We start from the raw sequence: 8,998 nt of genomic DNA, 5'->3' as shown, positions 1-8,998 counted from the left end.
TCCACAATGTAGTCGTTTAAGAGTCTTGTTTATGGGGAGATTTTTCCTAAACATATTTATGATTTTTTAATATTACTTTTCAATATGTAGGTCGCTTGACTAAACCATATTAATAATATGTCTTTAGTATATTTTTATTTGTCGTCTTATTTGTCAATCATATGATTTGCAATTGTAAGCTTCCACATGACGTCATAATCACTTTCAAATCCAACAAGTGGTATCAGAGTACATAGTTGAATGATCCGATGGAAGGAAGTTGAAGACATGTTCAACGCGGTTTTAAATTAATTTACAACAAATTTGATGATAATGAAGATTTTTGTCTAGCTACATGTGGAGAAGAGATTTAAACCATATTTTCAACATTCTTGTTGCTGCAATTTTAAAAATAAAAACAAAATATTTGAAAACAATTTTTAACCCATATATTTTAAACCTTATTTTTAACCATGGAAAGTAACAATGATGAAGACTATGTGAAGAACGATAATTATCATGCATGTAAAGAAGGTGGATCAAGTTTTGTCAAGAAAATCCAGCCAAAAGGAGAGATTTGTTAAGGTTTTACCCTGATTTTCTTACATTATTTGAAGTTTATTTTTCCTAAAAGAAAAGACAAGACATTACCATAAATGTTTTACTTTTCATGAAAGGAAAATATATTTTTCTTTCATATTTGGTTTATTCTTTCCTTAGAGGAAAAGTTAGGAGATCTATAAATTGAAGACCCCTCTTCTCATATCAATAACACAAAGAGCATCCACAATGTAATCGTTTAAGAGTCTTGTTTATGAGGAGATTTTCTCCTAAACATATTTATGATTTTTTAATATTAGTTTTCAATATGTAGGTCGCTTGACCAAACCATATTAATAATATGTCTTTAGTATGTTTTTATTTGTCGTCTGATTTGTCAACCATATGATTTGCAATTGTAAGCTTTCGCGTGACACCATAATCACTTTCGAACCCAACACTCCAACGTCCTCCACCATATTTTCTCGCTTCCTTCATCCTCTCAACTCATAATTTCTTTAGAATATCTATCAAAAACGATTTTTGTTTCATTAGCAAATATCTTTCTCTCTCATCCACCTCCCCCAATTTCCTCCGCCAACAGTATCTCCCTCCCACTCCACGTTAAAATTGCACATCCCTCTCTAAAATTAAACAGGAAAATAAAATAGTGATGGTAGTAAAAATGGAGGAAAGAAAGAAAGAAGACAAATTATAAGTAGTAATATGGTTTGCAGCAGGAGTGGTTGCTTTAACCTTTTCATACGAAAAAGAGTATGAAAAAGTTTTGTAATGAGATGGTAGGTCGTATGTTTCATTCAATTTATCTGAGATAATTCTGTCATGTATCTAGTTAGAATATTTTATGTATCTTGTTTATTTATTAAATGTATATGAGTTGTTTTCTGTCATGTATCTGAGCATGTTATTCTATGTATATGAGATTTTTATGTCGTGATCTAGTGTATTTTATTTTGTGTATCTGAGACGGTTCTGTCATGTATATGGTCATACTTCAACGAGATTGTTGTAGATTACATTTTTATGAAATTACGACAATCACAAATTTATTGGATACATACTTCAGATGCATAAACAAATTTCAAATACATGTATTTGTTATATGCTACATGTAACTGGTACATAATTAATACATCTAAGTCACTAAGTATGTATCAGATACATGTATATAGTTGATATAGCTAATGAAATGTATCTAAGGAAATTAGATGCATGAATCAGATACATACTTCAAATACATTAGTAAAAGACATGTATCCTGATTCAATTAATTAATGATTTTGATTTATATAAGAATTTCAAATCAAGGCCTTTATTTAGTTAAAAAACAACAATATACTTTTATTAGATTATTCAACAAAGTAACAACCAACTAGAGTGCGAGGAACATGTTATTGTTCTCTAAACATGAAAACTGAAAATAAAAAATTTCGAAATTTAAATTTCTGAAAATAATTTTTTTTCACATTTTTGTTGCTAAAAAATAAATAGAAGAAATTAAAATATTTTTGAATTTTTAGAAGTTGTTAGACAAAATATATTTGAATTCTATTAAAGGAGTGATTTCCTCCTTAAATTAAGCATTTTAGTTGGAGTCCTTAATTAAACATGTATCCTGCTTTGTCAATTCCTCGGATACATGTATTCATCGAATTAAGATACATGTATCCAACTAACGAAATGTGGTAGAGGAAGTAATATTCAAAACTACCATGAATACTTGTAATTAGAACCTAAACTAGTGAGATCTATGTTGTTTATCCTTTTTTCTTCTCGTAATAAGTTTGAATACATCTGACTGAATCACATCTGTGAAAGAGTCTTAATAACATTCAGACATTAAAACTCATACTTTTATTTATCTCTCTCAAACTCACACTTCATTTTATTGTTCTCTTCTCAAATAAACTTCCCCACTTTCTCATCTCTTTCAACCATAAATCAATCAACTTAATATTTTTCTCTTTAACCTATAAATTATCAAATCCCGTTTGGACATTCTCGAATCAAATTCTCTATTTTTTAAAATATATTTTAGTGTTAGTTTTCATCAGTTGTGAAACTAGGATTTAAGAAGACCAACAAGATGTCCGTAACTTAAGCTAAACAAAAAGGAAAGAAAGCGTCCAAAATTGTGTGAGAAAATAAAGAGAAAACATAGCATTCAAAGTAGATATTCTTGTTGGGAAAAATACTACAATATTGATATTAGATTGGAATTATAAAGTAATGAATAACTTATCACAAACACTGTGCCGTGGTAAACCACTGCCTTGAAAGCGATTTCGGCTTGACTCCGATGCAAATCGTTGTCGCCGGTCGCTCCCCAAGGTTCCACAGTTACTCTCAAACACGTGCACTCGTGGCTGAGAGTTTGGAGGTTGCCCAAAACCAATTGCCCAAAAATATTCTAAGGATAAGAAGAAAGGAGGGAAATATTTTGTTTTCCTTTAGTTGGATTTCTTAGCATTCACAAATGCACTACTTATGTAGGAAATTTCTATAGGAGTTATTGTAGAGTCAAGAGTTAATTTTGATAACGCATTGTGAATGTTAATGGCATTAAAGGCCATTACATTCTACAGTCTACAGAAAATCTTGTTTTGTTTTGGAACGGAAAGTCTATTCTCTTTGTAAGATATTTTACTTTGTGTTATTTGCATTACAATAAATGAATATGTGAGAATTAATATCACAATCCCCCACTAATGCAAAGACAAAGAATAAGAATAATTTTTGGGCAAAGAAAGGAACTTGTATTTAAGTGTCAATATCTTTCAATTTGAATTGACACGTAGTGAAATGAGGCAACAACACATATCCAAAAAGCAAAGTACTCTTGAACTAAATGGACATAAGTTGAGACCCCCACAACACATATCATATCTTTGCTTTAAGCAACCTCCGCGATACAAAGTGCTTTTATGGTCATGCACACACACCTTGGGTCTTATGAGTGCTGTAGAAAGACGACCCAAGTCTTTCATAAAAGGCGACCACGCCTTTACACTCACGTAGGTGATTCCATCAAGTCTATCTCAAATAGACCACCTTAAGGCTATAGAATCATTAAGAGCAAAATAAGCTCAACCTTATAAAACACAGTCTCGCGCCATAAGGATAGAAAATGTGGTGTATATTGAGGCCTAACTGGTCCACTACATTACCTCAATCAATGAGCTTTAGCCCCATCCCCCTCGACGTTTCAGGGATTATTTTCCTTGTCAAGCCCTTGGTCATATGATCCGTCAAATTTCTTTCAGACCTTACATATTCCAAGGAAATAACACCCAGTTTCAACAATTATTTAACCGCACCATGTCTGATGCGAATGTCTTTTTTTTTTCCATTGTACGCACTATTTTTGGCAATTCCAATTGCTGCTTGTGAGTCACAATGAAGCAAGACTGATGAAGCTTGTCTTCCCCACAATGGCATATCCGTCAAAAGATTTCTCAGCTATTCAGCTTTTTGCCCTGCCAACTTGAGAGCAATGAATTCTGATTCCATGGTAGAACGTGCTATACAAGTCTGTTTAGAAGACTTCCACGAAATAGCACCTGCACCCAAAGTAAACACATAGCCACTGGTAGAGCTAACTTCATCATTGTCAGTTACCCAATTTGCATCACAAAAACCTTCTAAAACAGCAGGAAATTTGTTAAAGTGCAAACACCAATTCATAGTACCTCTCAAATACTTTAGCAAACGATGAAGAGTATTCCAGTGTTCACTGCTAGAATTATGAGTATATCTACTCAATCTACTAACAACATAAGCTATATCAGGTCGAGTATAGTTCATTAGAAACATTACACTCCTAATTATTTTAGCATATTCAGTTTGAGAAACACTAGATTATTTATTCTTCCTCAAGTGTATGCTAGGATCATAAGGAGTTCTCACTGTAACTACATCAAAACAATTAAACTTTTTCAACATCTTTTCAATGTAATGAGACCGACACAAAAAGAAACCATTAGCAGTTCTTTTGATTCTAACTCATAAAATCACAGCTGCTTCACCAAGGTCTTTCATTTCAAATTTAGAAGACAAAATTTTTTTGGTCTCATTAATAACATTCACGTTAGGACCAAAGAGTAACATGCCATCTACATATAAACATATAATCACACAATTTGAACCTATCATCTTAGAATAAACACAGGTATTAGATGAATTTACAACAAAGTCATTATCCACTAATGTGATACTAAATTTTTCATACCATTGCTTAGGTGCTTGTTTTAGAAGGACTTTCTCAATTTGCATACTTTATCCTCTTGTCCTGGAATCACAAACCCTTCAGGTTGAGTCATATAGATCTCTTTCTCTAAATCACCATTTAGAAATGTTGTTTTGACATCCATTTGATGTACCACTAAATCATGAATAGCAGCTAAAGCAATAAGAGTTCTAATGGTCGCTATTTTAGTAACTGGAGAATAAGTATCAAAGTAATCAACACCTTTCTTTTGGTTAAAACCCCTAATCACAAGTCTAGCCTTATATTTTTCAATTGTACCATCATGTCTCAATTTTTTCTTAAATATTCACTTGCTACTTATGGGCTTACAACCTTTAGGTAAATTATACAAGTTCCATGTGTGATTAGAAATTATAGAGTCTAATTCACTTCTAATAGCCTCTTTTCAAAATATAACATCTATTGATCTCATTACTTCATCACAAGTCTTAGGGTCTTCTTCTATTAAATAGATAGACAATAATTCATCATTTAAAACATTAATATCAAAATTTTCAGTTAAGAAAGTAGTGATAAAATTAGGACCAAAACTTGTCTCAATTCTACGTCTTTTACTCCTTCTAAGTTCATTTTCATGATCATTAGAAATAACATTAGAAGAAGGCATAACATGATAATTAACAAACATAGATATAGAAGCATTATTTTGCACATCACTCGGCACATTATTTTTCAAAGGAAAAATATGCTCAAAAAATTCTGCATCTCTAGATTCACAAATAGAATGATCATTTAGAGACATTAATCTATATGCAACACTATTTTGAGCATAACCAATAAAGATAGTATCAGAAGTCTTAGAACCAATATTTACTCGTTTAAAATTAGGTAGACCAACCTTAGCCAAACACCCCCACACTTTCAGAAATTTTAAGTTAGGAGCAAATCCTTTCCACAACTCATATGAGGTTTTGTCTAACTTCTTATGAGGGACTCTATTAAGAATATAGCATGCAGACAAGACTGCTTCTCCCCACATATTGTCAGATAAACCAGAGCTTAAAAGCATAGAATTCATCATTTCCTTAAGGGTTCTATTTTTCCGTTCGGCTACATTATTTTGTTGGGGAGTATAGGGAGCACTAACCTCATGTATAATACCATTTTTCTCACAGAAATCTTCTAGAGTTTTAGTACTATATTCACCGCCCCTATCAGATCTAAATCTCTTGATTTTTCTGTCTAATTGATTTTCCACTTCTGCTTGGAATTTCAAAAACATCCTTTTAGCCTCATTTTTAGACTTAAGAAGATATACCTTAGTGTATCTAGAAAAGTCATCAACAAAAGTAATATAATACTTTTCCCACCTTTGCTAACAGTGTTCTTAAAATATGCTAAATCTGAATGTATTAGTTCAAGTAATTCGGTCTTTCTACTAATAACAAATTTGAAAGGTTTGTTGGCATGCTTTGCTTCTACATACACAGGACATTTAGAAAAGTCATCAGTTTTTATCATAGGATTTAATTCCATTTTTCTAAGTCTTTTAATAGAAGCAATATTAACATGACCTAGTCTATCATGCCACAAATTAATAGACTCAACAATATAAGCAGAAATTGAGATACTTGCATTATTGACAATCTCTTGAACAATGTTCAAGACAAACAATCCTCCACTAAGATATCCCTTCCCAACAAAGTCTCCTCCACGAGAAATAATTATTTTATCAGCTTCAAAAACAAGTTTAAGGCCTACTTTGTTGAGAAGTGCTCCGGAAACTAAGTTTCTATGGAGGGAGGGAACGTACAAAACTTTGTTCAAAGATAAAGTTTTTTCAGAAGTTAATTTAAGTAAAACTTTTCCTTTACCCATAACTCCAGCCGTAGTAAAGTTACCCATGTAAAGACACTTGCCATCAGTGGACTCCTCGAAGTCATGGAATAAATTCTTATTGGCACAAAAATGCCTTGAAACGCCTGTGTCTAGCACCCAATCATTTTTGTTAGTCACCAGATTTGCCTCAACGACTACAACATCAATCACTTCATTACCGTCAGCAAGATGAGCTTGGACATCACTTTATTCTTCCTGTTTTGAGTCCTGCCCTTTTCTTTGGTAGCACTTGGCAGCCCTATGACCAACTTTTCCACAAACAAAGCAAGAACCCTTAAATTTTTGAATTTGGCTCTCCGGCTTGTTGAATTGATTTTTCCTCTTCATATGTTCCTTTTTCGAAACTTTCTTCTGTTTTCCTTTGAACCTATCTTTCACAACAGTACCAAAAGATTCAACAAGATTAGCTTTAAAAGAATTAAGAGAAAGTTCTTCCATCTTATCTTTGAGACAGTTTGCCTCTTCAGTCCTCATATGACTAATAAGTTCTTGGAGAGTTAAATTCTTTTTCTTACGTTTTAATTGATTTCTATAATCACTCTAGCAAGATGGTGGGAATTTTTCAAGCAGAACATTAGCCTAAAATATCTCACACATCTTCATGTCCTCGTTGAGAACATCAGCAGTCAAGTTCTGATATTCGTGAACTTGTTCCATTATTGGCTTATTATCAACCATTTGGAATTTAATCCACTGATCGACAACATATTTTTTCTTTCCTGCATCATCAGCACCATATTTCTTTTCCAAACTATCCCATATTTCTTTGGCAGATTTATAGGTTAAAAATAAATCTAATAAAGGATTAGTCATATGATTTAGCAAATGTCCTCTCACAATTTTGTTATCCTTTTCAAACTTCTTTTTAGCAACATCATCAGCAGTTATAACATTGCTAGAATCAGTAGTGGTGTTAGAACCATTCATAGAAGGTTCTTTAAATAAAACATAATCAACTTCTAATTGTTCAAAAAAAATAAAAAGTTTTTGTGACCATCGTTTAAAATTATTTCCATCCAAAGGCTCAAGTTTTGACAAATCATTAAAAGTTTTGTTCAAAGAAATAGCCATTTATCAGTATTGTATGTTAGTAAATCACTTTCAAATTGTTGGGAGAAATACTACAATATTGATATTAGATTGGAATTATAAAGTAGTGAATAACTTATCACAAACACTGTATTATGGCAAGCCACTGCCTTGAAAGCGATTTCGGCTCGACTCCGATGCAAATCGTTGTCGTCGGTCGCTCCCCAAGGTTCCACAGTTACTCTCAAACACGTGCACTCGTGGCTGAGAGTTTGGAGGTTGCCCAAAATCAATTGCCCAAAAATATTCTAAGGATAAGAAGAAAGGAGGGAAATATTTTGTTTTCCTTTTGTTGGATTTCTTAGCATTCACAAATGTACTACTTATATAGGAAATTTCTATAGGAGTTATTGTAGAGTCAAGAGTTAATTTTGATAACGCATTATGAATGTTAATGGCATTAAAGGCCATTACATCACATTCTACAGAAACTCTTGTTTTGTTTTGGAACGGAAAGTTTATTCTCTTTGTAACATATTTTACTTTGTGTTCTTTGCATTACAATAAATGAATAGGTGAGAATTAATAGCACAATTCTACCATTGGCAAGTACGTTTCATATATATTTAAATTATATATGTGTGATGTTTAAATATTAATAAATTCTGCATGAAAAACAAATAGTGTTAATCATTCAGTGTTTAGACCTAGAGACAACATCTTAATCATTCAGATGTTCATTCAGATTTAGATATCTTAATCTTAATGAAAACAAATGAGGCATATAGAGATCCATTTCTTACTTTTTACGATATAAGTACGCGTCTTATCGTACTTATCTTCTTATGAATAATGGTACTTAGGTTATCCTATGGTCAAATATTGTATGAAAAAAATTTGTTAGTTTTGGTTGCCAAAAATAAAGCATAGCCAAACAACAAAATGCCCAGTTTAATTCCGCAAGATCAAATATGTAACATTTATTTAGTTTATTTGTTATTCCCCCATCCTACATTAGTTGTTAATTTTTCTCTTTACACTTTCGAAAAATCATAAATAAGAAAGAGTAATTTTACTAATTTATCTTCTTAATAATTTTTTCAAAAACTTAATGACCAATTTTAAAATGAATTAATTGTAAAAGTAAAATAGAAAAAAATATAATTAATTCTATTTTGAATTTATAGATCGACAAAGAATTTGAAATAAATTATTTTTAATAATATGACAATTAATATAGAGAAAATTGTATGAAATAACAAACTATTAATTCAAATTAAATGTTATAGCCATAGTTTATTTTATTTGTAATTCACAGCAAAC

This window comes from Solanum stenotomum, chromosome 10, assembly GCF_019186545.1.
Source record: "Solanum stenotomum isolate F172 chromosome 10, ASM1918654v1, whole genome shotgun sequence".
NCBI classification, from domain to species: Eukaryota; Viridiplantae; Streptophyta; class Magnoliopsida; order Solanales; family Solanaceae; genus Solanum; species Solanum stenotomum.
Note: the sequence above shows the minus strand (reverse complement) of the source record.